Source organism: Hemicordylus capensis, chromosome 5 (assembly GCF_027244095.1).
Source record: "Hemicordylus capensis ecotype Gifberg chromosome 5, rHemCap1.1.pri, whole genome shotgun sequence".
NCBI lineage: Eukaryota > Metazoa > Chordata > Lepidosauria > Squamata > Cordylidae > Hemicordylus > Hemicordylus capensis.
This window is the reverse complement of record NC_069661.1, coordinates 36,438,815-36,454,940: the sequence shown is the minus strand read 5'-3', so window position 1 is coordinate 36,454,940 and position 16,126 is coordinate 36,438,815. Positions and strand designations below refer to the sequence as shown.

The 16,126-nt window shown below is 44.2% G+C and overlaps 1 protein-coding gene across 13 annotated transcripts in view; it reads left to right on the top strand.

Annotated features, from left to right (window-relative positions):
* The window catches only part of LEF1 (lymphoid enhancer binding factor 1), a 148,002-nt gene that overhangs the window by 70,743 nt on the left and 61,133 nt on the right, over positions 1–16,126 (top strand). The gene's annotated exons all lie outside the window — the stretch shown is intronic.

The window sequence follows — 16,126 nt, the reverse complement described above, 5'->3', positions numbered from 1 at the left end:
CTCTCCAGGATGATCTGTCTTCAACTTGGCCTTTAAGGTCTCTCAGTGGTGCATTCATTGTTATCGTAATCGAGTCCATCCACCTTGCTGCTGGTCATCCTCTTCTTCTCTTGCCTTCAACTTTCCCCAGCATTATGGACTTCTCAAGGGAGTTGGGTTTTCATATAAGGTGTCCGAAGTATGATAGTCTGAGCCTGGTCATTTGTGTCTTGAGAGAAAACTGGATTGATTTGTTCTAGGATCCATTTGTTTATTTTACTGCCTGTCCGTGGTATCCTCAAATGTTTTCTACAGTACCAAGATTCAAAAGTGTCAATGCTTTTTTCAAAGTCCAGCTTTTGCATCCATAGAGTGACATGGAAAAAACCATTGTCTGAATGATTCTAATCTTTGTCGGTATAGACATGTCACGGCATCTAAATATGTTTTCCAAGGCCTTCTTTGCAACCTTACCAAGTGCTAGTCTGTGGCATATTTCTTGACTGCTGGATCTTTTACTGTTGATGGTTGATCCCAAAAGGCAGAAGCTATCCACCACTTCAGTGTCTTCATTATACATTCTGAGGCTGGTTGCTCTACCTGTTGTTATTAGTTTAGGCTTCTTTACATTTAGTCGTAGTCCCATTTTTTCACTTTGCCCCTTGATTTTCGTTACTAGAGCTTGCAGATCATCCACATTCTCAGCCATCAGAATGGTGTCGTCAGCATAGCACAGGTTATTGATCTGTTTTCCTCCAACTTTAAAGCCACATTCATCTTCTTCCAATCCATCTCCTCTCAGTATATGTTTAGCATATAAGTTGAATAAATGAGAAAGCATACAGCCTTGTCTTATTCCTTTGCCAATCTGGAATCAGTCTGTTTCACCATGTTCTGTCTGGACTGTGGCTTCCTGACCTGTGTGTAGGTTTCTCATGAGAACAATGAGATGTTCTGGGATGCCCATTTTCCTAAGGATATTCCACAACTTGACATGGTCAACACAATTGAAGGTTTTTCTGTAGTCAATAAAGCGCACATTGACAACTTTTTGGTATTGTGTAAACTGCTGTTTACAGCTTTGCTATTTCTGCATAGTCAGAATCTTGTTCAGAACCATATAGAACTTGGCCTCAAGGATTTTGCTGCAGACCCTGCCCCTCTGTAGCAGGTGTGCAGACCCAAACAGGCTTGGCCTGTGTCCTCCCAGTTTGTTTGTTTATCTGTAGCCATAACACAAAAATATTTGATACAATAATTGAGCAGTTAAAAAAATAACACAAAAAATTCACAGGACACTAAAAACATTGACTCAGAATAATTCAAATTGTATCAGCTTGCCATGTACTTTGATGGCAGAAACCAAAAAGCTGACTACTTTCCTTGTGACCGAGGATATGATATAGCTAGTAAATATTTTGCATAGAACCGCAAAGATCTCCCAGGGTAAACCATAAGCAATGGCCAAATACATAATTAGAGAAACGATAACAAAAGAATAAATGGATCAAATTTTCCACTTCCCCAGACCCACATGGATATTGACGTTCTGCAATAGGAATTCTGGCCATATAGTCTGTCAACATAGCAGATGGTAAAACACTGAATCTAGCAAGTGAAAAGACTTTCCTAAAACTGTGTAAAGTTTAATAAAAAGGTGAAATTAATAACAGAGAGAGATTAGGACAAGTGTAGAGAGGGAAACTCTTCCTAGTGGAAGCCAGTGTATGTTTATCTGTCTAGAAGCCTTTGCCTTAGACATATTCTGACTTTATGGTATCACAAATAAAGCATCAAATCCTTTCCAAAATTGGAAAGGCCAATTTTCCACTCATTTCCTTAACTGCCATAGCTCAGTGGTAGAGCATTTGCTTTGCATACAAAAGGTTCAATCCCTGGTAGGTAGAGTTGCGAAAGACTCCTTGAAAAACCTTTTCCTGAAACCTTGGAAAAGCCTCTGCCAGAGTGTAGAATGGGGGGCTAGATCAACCAATAGTTTGACTTGGTATAAAGCAGCATTCTGTGTTCCTAATCATATTGTGAGGAACGTTTGTTTGGCTTTTTAAGTGAGTTTGATCTCTAAGCCTAACCATTGGCTTTCTTTCTTTTTTTTTTAAAATCATCTTGCCTTTTGTTTTTTAAGTCCCCTTTCTTTCCATCCCTATCATCCAAGCAAGTGACAGGATTCTGTGTTCAAGAGGAAGACCTGAGCTGGGGCAGGGGGAGTATTTGCACTCTGGGAATAGTCAGGAGTGAATTAATACATAAGCAAAGTAAACACTTGCCTACAGTGGCAAAATTTTAGGAGTGGCAAGTTCTGATGGCCATGGAAGGGGCTGAGGGAAAGTCCTTAGTCTGTCTTAGAGTTACCTGTAAAAAAGAAGTAACGATGAGTGGCCACTGACCGGTCGGTGGCCACAGCAATAGGGAGGGTGGCAGTGACAGAGGAGTGGGGACCCCTTTCCCCATCCCTCCGCCCTCCCACATGAGAGTCCGGGTGGTGGGTGGCTGTGGCCCATGTCAGAAGTGGCAGCGACAGAAGCTCCTTCCCCCATCTGCCCTCTCAGATGACTGCCCCATCCATCCTGGGACAGTGTACCTGAATATGGGCTGCAGCCGGCTGGAGCAGTCATTTGGGAGGGCGTAGGGATGGGAGAAGGAGCTCCTGTAGCCACCTCTGCCATCCCCAGAATGGATGGGACAGTCATTTGGGAGGGCAGGTGGAGAGAGGGGGGGAAGGAGCTTCTGCCGCCTCCACCTCCAACTTGGGCCACAGTCACCCACAGCCTGGACTCTCATATGGGAGGGTGGAGGGGTGGAGGAAGGAGTCCCTGCCTCCACTGCCACGCTAATTACTGCTGTGGCCACCAAGCATTCTGTGGCCGCTCTTCATTCTTCATTCCACGCCACACAGCAGCACTTTTTAAAAGTTAATTTTAAGAAACAGTAAGAACTTCCCCCACTCCCTGCAGCCTTGCCGGAAGGGGAATCCATCTCCGGCGACAGAGAGGGGTGGCAAAGAGCTTAATCCGCCCCTGGGAATAGTGCAAGGAAGGGACATAAATAGAAGAGGGGGCTTTGAGTGTTTCTTTTGAGGTTTACTTATGGATATTTGAGTTGTGCACCCCGCCTTATAACAGCCCTTTAAGGTAGGTAAGTTTCTCCATATTGCAACTGGGGAACTGAGGCTGAGTGGAAGTGGGTTGCCTAAGGTCATCTTGTTGGTCACCATGAAGGTGATATTTGATTGGTGGGGTTGTCCTGAATTGCTCTTCTTTCTATTGGCCTCTATGTTACTCCAGATCTATGATGAACATTCAGCCATGTTGAAGCCCCACTTGCAGTCCAAGTGGTACAAAGGAAGTTTACTGCTTTGGTAAGAGCTAGGCCTCCATTTTAAGAATAGGAGCAGGGGCAGGGAATTACTTGGCTAATCACAGATGGCTGCACATCAGCAACGTCTAACAGAGCAGGTCAGTTTGGATCGTGTCAAATGAGTTGCTTTGAGGAGAATTCTCTGTTCAGGCAAAAGACACAATTGAAGATCTTGGTAGGTCACATGGGTGAGTGGTGTCAAGAAGAAAATGTGTCAAGCCCACTTAATCAGGTCTGGCTTTGGTGCCAGCTGCCTGGGGGTGGCAGAAGCAGTGAAACACCTTCTGGCCCCTGTCATCAGCAAGAAAGCTAAAGGCCACTGGGAGATTGTAACCCCATTCATTTTCATTCATTTCATTTTGTCATTCATTCAAATGAAAAGCATCTGCAATCAGCTGTAGGAGAAAAGTAGTGGAGAAGGGATGATCAATATCTTCCTACTTGCCCCCCCCCCCACTTATTCACCAGATGCCTTTTTCCCTATGGGGCAAGAAAGATTTAGATTTTTATTTTTACTCCTGCAAGAGGGAAGGCGGCCGGGGACCTGTCCGACACATTTCAAGAAGGGAAAGAGTTAAGCACCTGTTGCCTGCCTGCCATTTTCTCACTTCGAATTTCAGCCTCCAACAGCTTCCATTCATTTAGGGGGGAAGTGGGGTAAAGTTACATTGAACTTCATGTAATGTGGTATTCAACTCCAATTTTCGGACTCCAAAACAGGATGACTTACTGTATTGATCTTTGCTAAGTTTATTTTTTCATAACATGGCAGATGGCCAGAGTTAATCAAATGTTCAATTAAATTAGATTGTGCCGTTGAGTTGGTGTTGACTCCTGGCGACCACAGAAATGTGGTTTTCTTGGTAGAATATAGGAGTGGTTTACCATTGCCTTTTCCTGCGCTGTAGGAGATGATAACTTTCAGCACCTTCCAATATTGCTGCTGCCCAATATAGTTTCCCTTATTCTGGGAAACACACCAGCGGGGATTTGAAACAGCCTCCTGCTCTCTAGGCAGGTTGCTTCCTCGCTGTGTCATTAGGTGGCACAATCAAATGTTACAGGAATTCAAAACCACTGTTCCTCCTAAGGTGCGTGCATGTGCGCGCACCAACTTCCAGGCCCCAGCGTAGCAGTTTCTGGTGGGTGCACATTCTCTGCTGCACCTGCCACTGCTGCCCAACTTCTTGGCACCCTGTTCCCCCTCTCCTAATCTGGGAAGCATTGCCGTGCTTCCCCCCTCTTCCTGGCTGGGTCACTGCTGTGCTGCCGACTCCAGTTCTGGCTGGACGGAGCAGCCAGAGGAGGAAGGGAGGCGGCAGCAGTGACTCCCCCCACCTGGCAGCTCCTGGGTAGACAGAGCCCAGAGAGACGGGAGCTAGGAGCCTGGGGTGGGGGGAAGGAGTACGGGAGGCGGTGGCAGCTCCACCTGGCAACAAAATGGTGAAAATATTGTGTGCACCGCGCTTTGCGTGGTGCAGCACTTATTAAAATGTGTGTGTGTGTGTGTGTGTGTGTGTGTGTGTGTGTGTGAGAGAGAGAGAGAGAGAGAGAGATTGAAAGTTATGTCCTCACACTGCCTTGATGCTACCACCACCCAGGACTAAACGCTTTCCGTTCAGTTATAAAAATTAGAGGGAACACTGTTCAAAATCACTGTGCAAGTAGTTTTGCATGCTTGTTGCATGCAGTATAACTGGCCAATGTCTAATCATGAGAACTATTCTAATAGTGTTTTTTAAAAGGTCAGGTGTGACTGTGAGCCCTTTTGAAATAGGAGTTATATATATTATTATTTCTATGTAAACAAGTTTGAGGACTCTTTTATTGAAACACTGTGTCAGGTGGGCACCATCTCCTTACTTAAGGATGTTCATTGTTTTCCATCTCTGATAGTGCAAAATGGCTGGAGCCTAGGATTGTACCTTACTCTCTTAAACAACAACAACAACAAAACACATATGTTGTGAAGCTCTATAACTTTCATGCTAAATACCCCCTTTTCAGCCTGGTCAGTGGGGGCATTATAAGCACACTCTCAGGTTAACAGGATTGAGTGTTCCTTTGCCGTTAACCTTTAATGTTCATAATACATTATGACATCCATGTGACAAGGTGCTTGAAAGCATGACACAGGGCTATTTAGTTTTATAGACCTGTGAAGTTCTGCATTTTTCTGATACTTCTGTTTTGCTCATCCAATTGAGTGTGTGCGGTACAACCTGTAGCCTGGACTGTTTCCAACACCAATGAAAGTGTTTTGTTTGGCTTCAGTGGGTCTGAAATACTAGGGTGGCACTTGTGAGTGTTTCATACAATAGGAACTGTTGGGATTTCCCTGTAGGAGGCTGTCTTATATGGAGACAGTCCATCTAGCTCAGTATTGTCTACACTACTGGCAGTGGCTCTCCAAGGTTTCAGGCAGGAGTCTGTCCCAGCATTACCTAGAGAAGCCAATGATTGAAACTGGGTCCTTCTGCATGCAAAGCAGATGCTCTACCACTGAGCTTCAACCCCATTCCATTGCTGTCTGCCCCAGAGTTCTTAAAATGAATTCTTAATAAGGTAGACATAGGCAACCAGCTTCTCATCCTGTTTGACTGTCCTATTTGCTCACATCCAAAAGTTGTCTTCTCAAAGGCTTTTGTTTAATGTTGTCTCCAAATACAAAGATTCAACCTTACTACTGAGAGGGTCAAAGTGTATAACTCTCTGCTAAGTTTGTCTAGACATCTGGTAATTATGCTGGGTACAAGTAATGTTAGATTCTGTAGTTTGATTTGATTGATTGATTGATTTGATTTATATACCGCCCTTCAAAAAATGGCTCAGGGCGGTTTACATCAAAATAATTAACAGTTAAAATCAAAACTATGAAAACAGCATACAACTAATTAACAGTAAACAAAAACCAAAAAACCAAAACCAACAACCCTGCAGAACCAGGCTGAACTCTTACAGCAGTTAAAAACAATTTACAACAAATTAAAAACCCTGGAAGGCCAGGGCAAACCGGTAGGTTTTAAGGGCTCTCCTGAAGGCCAGCAATGAATTCAGATTACTGTGCATTCCACAGCCCCAAGACAGTTGCAGAGAAGGCCTGCCTCTGAGTCTCAACCAGACGAACCGGTGGTAACTGGAGATGGACCTCCTCAGAAGACCTTAACGTGTGGTGGGGATCATGTAGAAGAAGGCGCTCTCTAAGATAACCCGGACCTAAGCCATTCAGGGCTTTAAAAGTAGTAACCAGCACTTTGTATTTTGCCTGGAAACATATCAGCAGCCAGTGTAACTGTTTCAAAACAGGCATAATATGGTCTCTCCGGGTTGCCCCAGAGACGAATCTGGCTGCCGCATTATGAACTAACTGAAGTTTCTGAACTATGTACAAAGGCAGCCCCACGTAGAGTCCATTGCAATAATCGAGCCTGGGGGTTACCAGCTGATGCACTGTTTTGAGGTGATGCTCTTCAAGGAATGGGTGCAGCTGTCGAATCAGCCGGAGCTGATAGAAAGCACTCCTGGCCATGGCCTCCACCTGAGATACTAGGGTGAGGCCTGGGTCCAGGAGTACTCCCAAGCTGCGTACCTGTTCCTTCTGGGAAAGCGTAACCCCATCTAGCATAGGAAGCTCTAACTCATCCCTCAAATTCTGAGCCCCGACAGTGAGCACCTCTGCCTTGCTTGGATTCAGCTTCAATACGGCCACCTCATAAGCCTTCAAATGGGTCACATGCTGCATCCTGTCAGATTCAAACCGAGTTCTCCATTTGCATTCTAGTCTCTGGGGTAGCCCGGAGAGAACATATTATGCCTGTCTTAAAACAGCTGCACTGGCTGCCGATACGTTTCTAGGCAAAATACAAAGTGCTGGTTATTACCTTTAAAGCTCTGAACGCCTTGGGTCTGGGTTACCTTAGAGAGCGCTTTCTTCGGTATGATCCCCATCACTCATTGAGGTAATCTGGAGAGGTCCGTCTCCAGTTACCACCAGTACGTCTGGTGGCAACTCAGAACCAGGCCTTTTCTGTAGCTGCTCCTGGTCTATGGAATGCACTCACGGCAGATATCCGCAGTTTAGGCTCGCTGTCAGCCTTTAAGAGAACCCTAAAAACTTATTTGTTTGGCCTGGCCTTCCAAGGCTTGTAAAGTGGTGTTGTTTTCTGAAAGTATTTTAATTGGTTTTAAATGGTTTTAATGGTTTTTGAATTGTTTTATATTGTTTTTAGCACTATGTTTTTAATTGTGTGTTTTTATGTCTTTTAAAAGTTGTTGTACACTGCCCAGAGCCTCTGGATGGGGCGGTTTATAAACAATAATAATAATAATAAATAATGTTGTTGTAAAAAGATCACACAGACTGACTACAAACAAAGGCATGACAAGGTAGCAGGAATGATACACTGGAACATATGCAAAAAATACAAGCTACCTGTAGTCAAAAATTGGTGGGACCATAAAATTGAAAAAGTGGTAGAAAATGAAGATGTAAAAATATTATGGGACTTCCGACTACAAACAGACAAACATCTGCCACACAATACACCAGATATCACTGTAGTCGAGAAGAAAGAAAAACAAGTTAAAATAATCGACATAGCAATACCAGGGGATAGCAGAATAGAAGAAAAAGAAATAGAAAAAATCACCAAATGCAAAGATCTACAAATTGAAATTGAAAGGCTGTGGCAGAAAAAGACCAAAATAATCCCAGTGGTAATTGGTGCCCTGGGTGCAGTTCCAAAAGACCTTGAAGAGCACCTCAACACCATAGGGGCCACAGAAATCACCATCAGCCAATTACAAAAAGCAGCTTTACTGGGAACAGCCTATATTCTGCGACGATATCTATAACAATTGACAATAAAATTCTGGCATCCCAGGTCCTTGGGAAGGACTCGATGTCTGGATAAAACAAACCAGTCAATAACACCTGTCTGACTGTGTAAACAAGAAATAATAATAATAATAATAATAATAATAATAATAATAATAATAAATAGTTGTCTACCCAACTGCTTCAGCTCCCTCATTGATTCTGTAGTTCAGTGTGAAAGGGAGGATATGTCTGTATCTTTATAGATCCTTATATAGCCTGTGTTTGAATATGGTTAGTTGAGAACCATTGTGAATTAGTGGACAGCTATTAGTGGGCAGTAGTGTCATGCTAGGGGTGAAAATGTCATGCTAATGGTGAAAAGGAATTTCCTTTCAGTTGTAAAGATCACTGATTATGGGCTGTCTTTCAATCTAACTTCAGAATTGTTGACAGTAGCATCGAGAATGGAAGAAAATCCTGTATGCCACTCTGAATTCCTTGGAGAAGGAAGGGTGCAATTTAAAAACATAACCCCCCCAAAAAATATACAAGTAAAATAAGATAGTTTATACTATAAGACTCTAATGTTGTAAACAATGTGGTTTGTGAACCACAACAGATCTGTTTGCTGAATGTTTATCCTGGATAGCTATTTTAAGGGATCTCTTTGAGTTTTGTACTTCCTTGTAAATTCAGAGAATGCTTACTTTGAATGATAGATCTTATGATGAAAACCAAAATCTTTCTTTGGTAACTTTTTCTAGTGTAAGATTACCCACAGATAACATGAAAGCTACTTGTCAGGAACCATCTTCTTAGTCTACTTTCTAGTAGGCTTATGAGATCACCCGGCATCTTGTGTGTCAGTGTGTGTCCCTCCTATACAACTGTAGGGGCACCTCAATGGTGTAGCTTGTGATGCCATCCACCCCTGTTCAAGATGGCAGATGTGTAAATTTTTGAGGTGCAAATGGCCTAACCTGTAAACCACCTAACCAATTTGAATCAAATTTACTACAGCTGTAGGGATGCATAGGGATGCCCCAATGGCATTGTTTGTGGTGATGTAATCACTCTGATCAAATATGGTGGACACGTGAACATTTGAGGTGCAGGTGGGCTAACATGTGGACTTTCTAACTGATTTGAACCAAATTAAGTTCAGTTGTAGTGAGTGACATACAGGGATACTTCAGTGGCGTAGTTTGTGTTGATGTCATCCACCCTGATTCAAGTTAGCGGACACACAAACATCTGAAGCACCAGTGATCTAACTTGTGAACTGCTTAACTGATTTGAACCAAATTTGCTATAGCTGTAGGGACCAATGGTGTAGTTTGTGATGTCATCCTCCCTAATCCAAGATGATCCAAAATGATCTAGAAGTTGGGGTAAGCAGTGAGGTGACCACATTTTCAGATGATACCAAACTATTTAGGGTAGTGAAATCCAAAACAGATTGTGAGGATCTCCAAAAGGATCTCTACAAACTGGGGGAGTAGGCGACAAAATGGCAAATGCACTTCAGTGTTGGCAAGTGTAAGCACATTGGGACAAAAAACCTCAACTTCACATATACAATGATGGGATCTGAGCTGTTGGTGACTGACCAGTAGAGGGATCTTGGGGTCTTGGTGGACAGCTCGTTGAAAGCATAGATTCAATGTGCGGCAGCTGTGAAAAAGGCCAATTCCATTCTAGGGATCATTAGGAAAATAAAACTGCTCATATTATAATGCCCTTATACAAAACTATGATGTGACCACACTTGGAGTACTGTGTATAATTCTGGTCACCACATCTAAAGAAGGACATTGTAGAACTGGAAAAGGTGCAGAAGAGGGCAACCAAGATGCTCAGGGGCCTAGAGCACCTTTCTTATGAGACAAGACTATAACACCTGGGGCTTTTTAGTTTAGAAAAAAGATGGGGAGACATGATAGAGGTCTATAAAATCATGCATTGTGTGGAGAAAGTGGATAGAGAAAATTTTTTCTCCCTCTCACATAACACTAGAGACAGGAGTCATCCCATGAAATTGATTGCCAGGAAATCTAGGACCAACAAATGAATCAACTTGTGGAATTCTCTGCCACAAGATGTGGTGACAGCCAACAACCTGGATGGCTTTAAGAGGGGTTTGGATAACTTCATGGAGGAGAGGTCTATCAATGGCTACTAGTTGGAGGGCTATAGGCCACCTCCAGCCTCAGACGCAGGATACCTCTGTATACCTGTTGCAGGGGGGTAACAGCAGGAGAAAGGGCATGCCCTCAACTCCTGCCTGTAGACTCCCAGTGGCATCTGGTGGGCCACTGTGTGAAATAGGATGCTGGACTAGATGAGCTTTGGGCCTGATCCAGCAGGGCTATTCTTGTGTTCTTATGTTGGACAAGTGGACATTTGAGGCACAATAGGTTCTACTTGTGGACCTCAGTTAGAACCAAATTTAGTCCAGTTGTAAAGATAGTGAAAGGAAAATAAGCAGATTAGTTCTTACTAGAACAACTTGGTAAAACATCAAGTTGGCAGCAAAAAAATTTAGGAAGAAATTTTTTTGGTGCAGTTAGCTGGCTGAGGAGGAATCTAGATGTTGTTGGAACAATGTTCAGCCTCCATTTCTCTTTCCTCAGACGAATGGGCTTAAAACTGTGCTTCAGTTCAGTGGGGACAAGACCCAGAGGAAGGCACTGTAGCTGTAATTGTCTTCCTTCTGTGCTGACTCCAGGCAAAGAAAACTCTTAATTGATCTGTTCACTACTGTGAGCTTTGTTGGAAGCTTCTGAATTGGTTCCTAAGGGAATGTCTGTGTGCACAATAACTCCAAAGATGGTATCTGGTTAAACTGCAGCAATATGGTGTGGGCTAATTTTGATCCAGTGCAGCTTTTGCTACTCCCTGTTGAGTTAATACCCAACTCCAATGCAGACTCACATATACTGGTGGTTTCCCATAGGATGCATATCTGTTGTTTTCAGCCATGCAAGTCCAGTTAGTTTTGGCCTTGATATTGAAACTTGCAGTTCTCTGTTGTCTTCACATTTTGGGCTGCCACTTCAGAATACTTTGGAAAGGAAAATTGCTCAGTGCTTTGTATATTCAAATGTATATGACACATTGCCCCTTGACTAACATGGGATCTTAATGAACTCTTTAAAGAGGAGAACTAGTACTCAGTCTTCCTCCAGTGCCTGACAACCTGTGGAATTTTGAAGCAGCTATATACCATCTAATGGGGCAGCGGGGAAACAAACTGCCTAGAGAGCAAGAGTCTGTTGGTTCGTATCCCCGCTGGTGTGTCTCCCAGAATATGGGAAACTCCTATATTGGGCAGCAGCAATATAGGAAGGTGCTGAAGGCATCATCCCAGACTGCACAGGAGATGGCAATGGTAAACCACTCCTGTATTCTACCAAGAAAACTACATGGCTCTGTGGTCACCAGGAGTCCACACTGACTCGACGGCACAATCTTTCCCTTTTTAATGGTTGGAATGCATTATAGTTTGAATTACAGTAATACATTATAGTTTGTATTCTTTCTGTTCCTACTATGAGATAGGGAAAATGTTTGGCCTTTTACATCAACATTTAAAAAGACATGTGTATTTGAGTACAGAGTTGGATGTCTTGAAGTTGTGTTCAGTTTTCCTCTTCACATATCGGTTGCATCCTCTTCCTAACAATGCAGCTTGTTGGAAATATAATTTTAAAATGGAATGATCAGGCCTCAAGGAAAACCGTACTTAAGGATTTTTAAAAAAATAATCTGTTAATTTTTGCCTGAGCTGGATGATGGTTGGGAATCCCTATACCCAAAGTAAGGTTTCCATGAATGCAGGGGGGCATGCAAGCAGAGCTGTCCTTAAAGAGCCCTGGTGGGTTGTGGTGCCTGAGGCAAATCACCCAATTTTAATGGGGGTTAAAAGAGCAGGGCCTGAGGTAGCCTGTCCTGCTCCAAGGACAGCCCTGCATGCAAGCCCTGCAAAACTGTGGTAGTATGATTGGACAGCCCAGCCAGGCATTATCTGCACTCACCTAATAGGTGACCAGATGTGACATCATAGTGAAAAGGTCACTGTAAAGTCAGTGACAGAGTGCATGCTTTGTACACAAGTTCCAGGGAATTCCAGTTAGAAGGATCACTTATAATAAATGCTGAGAGAGACCCCTGCTTAAGTTATCTGCCAATCAACTTAGGAACATAGGAAACTGCCATATACTGAGTCAGACCATTGGTCTATCTAGCTCACTCAGTATTGTCTTTACAGACTGGCAGCGGCTTCTCCAAGGTTGCAGGCAGGAATCTCTCTCAGCCCTATCTTGGAGACCAAGAGGTTCACGTGGATGAGACAGTAAATTTATTCTGGAAAAGTTTGTATGGTTATGTGCAAAAAGACAACTGTATCTCTTCTAAACAGCAATGGGACAAATTATGGAAATAGATGTTGGACGTTAACCCCCCCCCCCACACACGATTACCTGATGTGCCTTGTAATCCCCCATCCCCGAGTTACAGCACTGCCTGCATATACTTTATAACCCTGTGGGTTTCCAAATCTTTGTGTGTAAATCTTTGTAGATATATGATGTACAAACAACCACTATGTATATAATTGTGCTTTGGCAACGTACTGTATACTTTGGTAGTTTGTTGGTTCAATTAAAAAACCTTGTCCTATGTTGGAGAAGCCAGGGAGGGAACTTGAAACCTTCTGCTCTTCCCAGAGCGGCTTCATGCCCTGAGGGGAATATCTTGCAGTGCTCACACATCAAGTCTCCCATTCATATGCAACCAGGGCTGACCCTGCTTAGCTAAGGGGACAAGTCATGCTTGCTATCACAAGACCAGCTCTCCTCTCCATCAGAGTTGAAGTAATACACTCCAGAAGTCCAAAATCACAGTTGGGTTATACACAAATCAATTGACCAATATAATATAATGCAGTGGACACACAGGCTTCTGATGGACTCAGAGATCCCTAGTACTGATAGAAATTTAGTACACACCAGCATTCCATAAAGCAGGGGAAGCTGCACTTGAAGGATTTGCTATGTTCTTTAAGTTCTTAAAAGCACACAAGTCTGGAAATGCACATGTTCAATACTGTCCTCCACATGCAAGGAAAGCTGGAAATGGACTGCAGAGAGCAGAGCCCTTGCAGTCACCTGAGGAGGGGAGGTGGAAGCAGCTTGCTGCCCATCATCCTGCTGCACTGCACAGTGACACGCTTTCAGAGTTGTTGTTTTTTGAAAAAGGGCAAAGCCCACTGTGCCTGGCACTCGTGGGGGTGGGGGAGAGGAGGCGGTGGCGGTGGTGGCAGTGGTGGCATGGCTGGGGAGAGGTGGAAACAAGGTGCTGGGTAGTTGGGCAGCAGTGGTGGGAGCAGCAGGGACTGCACACCTGCCAGAAATGGCTGTACAGGGACCAGGGGGTTGGTGAGCGTGCGCCCACTTGCTCACCTTAAATGGACACCTGATCATGACCTAGAGAATCCCTGCCCTGATGTAAGATGAATGTTAAATCAATATTTGTTTTGTTTAGACTTGCATCCTGCATATTCAGCCCAGAGGTACACTAAACCAAAGGTACACTATGGGCACCTTCGCACATAATGCCAATCTGGAGGCAAGTGAGCCAGAGGTTCCATTCTGTGGTCGTCTGAATATGTGAAACCACAGTTTCATGACAAAAACAACCTGAAGTTTTTAAGCCAAAACCATAATCTTGAATCTTTGGTTTGTAGCGAGTTCCACTGCTCCAACCTGAGGGTTGAAGGTGGCTCTGTGGTATCTGCATTCTGCCTCCGCCGTAACTTGGGTTTAGTGATGTGGCTGCTGCCAAAACCATAGAGAAAGTGGCTCAGACTAGCCCAGCAACATACCGGCTCTATGTCTGCTGTACTTCTCTGAGCACTTGCTCTGCCCCCTTAGTCTCCCTGATTATTCCACATACCCCAGCTGTGTCTGCACTCCTCCAGCCATTGCCCAGCAACCGGGATGCTGCATTGCTGCATCCCCAAATTTAAAGTATGTGAAAAGGGGAATCGATATTGGGGGGATGCCCACTTTCCACTGTGTCCCATGCCTCCCTCCCCTTTGGCAATCTGCTGAAAACTGGGATGGGATGATAAGACGGGCACTTTGTGGAGAGGTCTCCACAAATCAAGTGATGAAGAAGTATTTGCACAAGCACATAGAATCCCAGTGGCACCATGAACGGGGCAACCCAGTTTCCCCACAAATATAACACATGCCAGGGGAGTGACACATGCCCCTGGAATTCTTGAGTGGTTCTGCTCTATTTTTTGTACAGATTAGTAGCGGAAGGGGGGCCCAGTCCCTTCCCTTTGGGTGCAAGCATGCATGGGAAGAACCATCTTGGCGTATACCAGAATGGTGCTTCAAGTGCTGAATCATTAATAATGTGTGACGATGCCCCTTCTCCCAAGAACTGCCCTCTCACGAGAGTGGCAGGCCATAGAGACAGGTGTAGGGTTTCCGTCACCCAGTCCCATTGCTAGATTCATCAAGCCTCTGGGAAGGGTAACACACCAACACCTTTCCAGGCCGTGGCGCCTGGCAGACAGGAGTGAAAGCGCTCACTCTAGCAGTCCAGTCGTCCCTTGGCACATAGGCATGGGGATTTTTGCCTAGTACATCCATCTGGCTTGCCAGGGATCACTGAAAATAGGGGCTCCCCTCACCTGTGATTCTCCAGAGCAGCCAATCTGCATATGCCACAACACCGGTCCGAGCCCAGGAATTTTGAATGTGTGCAACCACCTAATGGAGCCCACAGGGAAATGCCAGGACACATGGAGTGGCCTTGACTCCTTGAGAGTCTCTAGGGGTTGAGTGTAGAGGAGAAGGCGAGGTGTATGAGTTCTATTTTAAAACAGATATAGTGGGGGGCCCTATAGTTGGATGGCCTAACTAATGAGGGCGCAGTCCTGTGGAGACCCGAAGCTCATGAAGCCTCTGGTCCTCCCTAGTGGACTGGCCCTCGCATGAGAGGGCTAATCCCTGGCAGTGCAAGTGGTGTGAGGGGAAGAGTTTAGATGTCATTTAAAAGGGTTTACATGCCCTCTCCTTGCTGCGGGTGGGTGTTCCATGCTGAAAAGGCAGGATCACCTCTGGCACACCCCCTTGAAGATCATGGCCAATGGCTGATGCCCTGCTGATGTGCTGATGCCTTGTCCGCAGTCTGGTGATGCAAGCTCCTCTGCCATGAAACTTGAGGTTGTCGGGTTGGAAGACTCTGGTTGGAAGATTGTCTGTGGGATGATTCCCTGGTTCAAGGATTAACCTAAGATTCATCAACCTGTGTTATGTTTGCTCTGTGTGTGTGTGTGTGTGTGTGTGTGTGTGTGTGTGTGAAACATATAGAAGGCTAACATATTTCTTGTTAGTAGTAGTAATAGTACTGGATCAGATACTCTGATTTGGATTAATTCAGAGCATGTTTATAGAAGGCTCTGTCCCCCCCCCCCCCCGCATGATGCCATATTCGAACTAACATGTCAAATTCAATCAGTTTGTAAAGTTTTGGAAACATATGTTAACTTGTAGAAGAGTTGGAGGTGGGTTTTTTTTTTTTTTTTTACTAACCCCTTCTTGCTTATTCCAGTTGCTATTTTCACTATTTTAGTAATGTCATTGTCAGAAATAAGTACCTTTTTAACAGTCTAACACAGGTCAAACTACAAGGTAGATGAGAATGATAAGCGGTGGATATTAGCAAACTCACAACTTATCAACCTATAGGTGTAACTTTACTTTACTTTAGTTTTTAAAAAGAGTAAAATTTGAAATTAACTAACTGATACAATGTATGTGTTCCCCTTATCAACCAGCAAGTTTTAGAAGGGGGCAGATTTTCAGTTGGGCAAGGACTGAAAGTCACCAACATTGCCTACACTTTTTTGCCTGACCTGAGATGTGGACAAAGAAT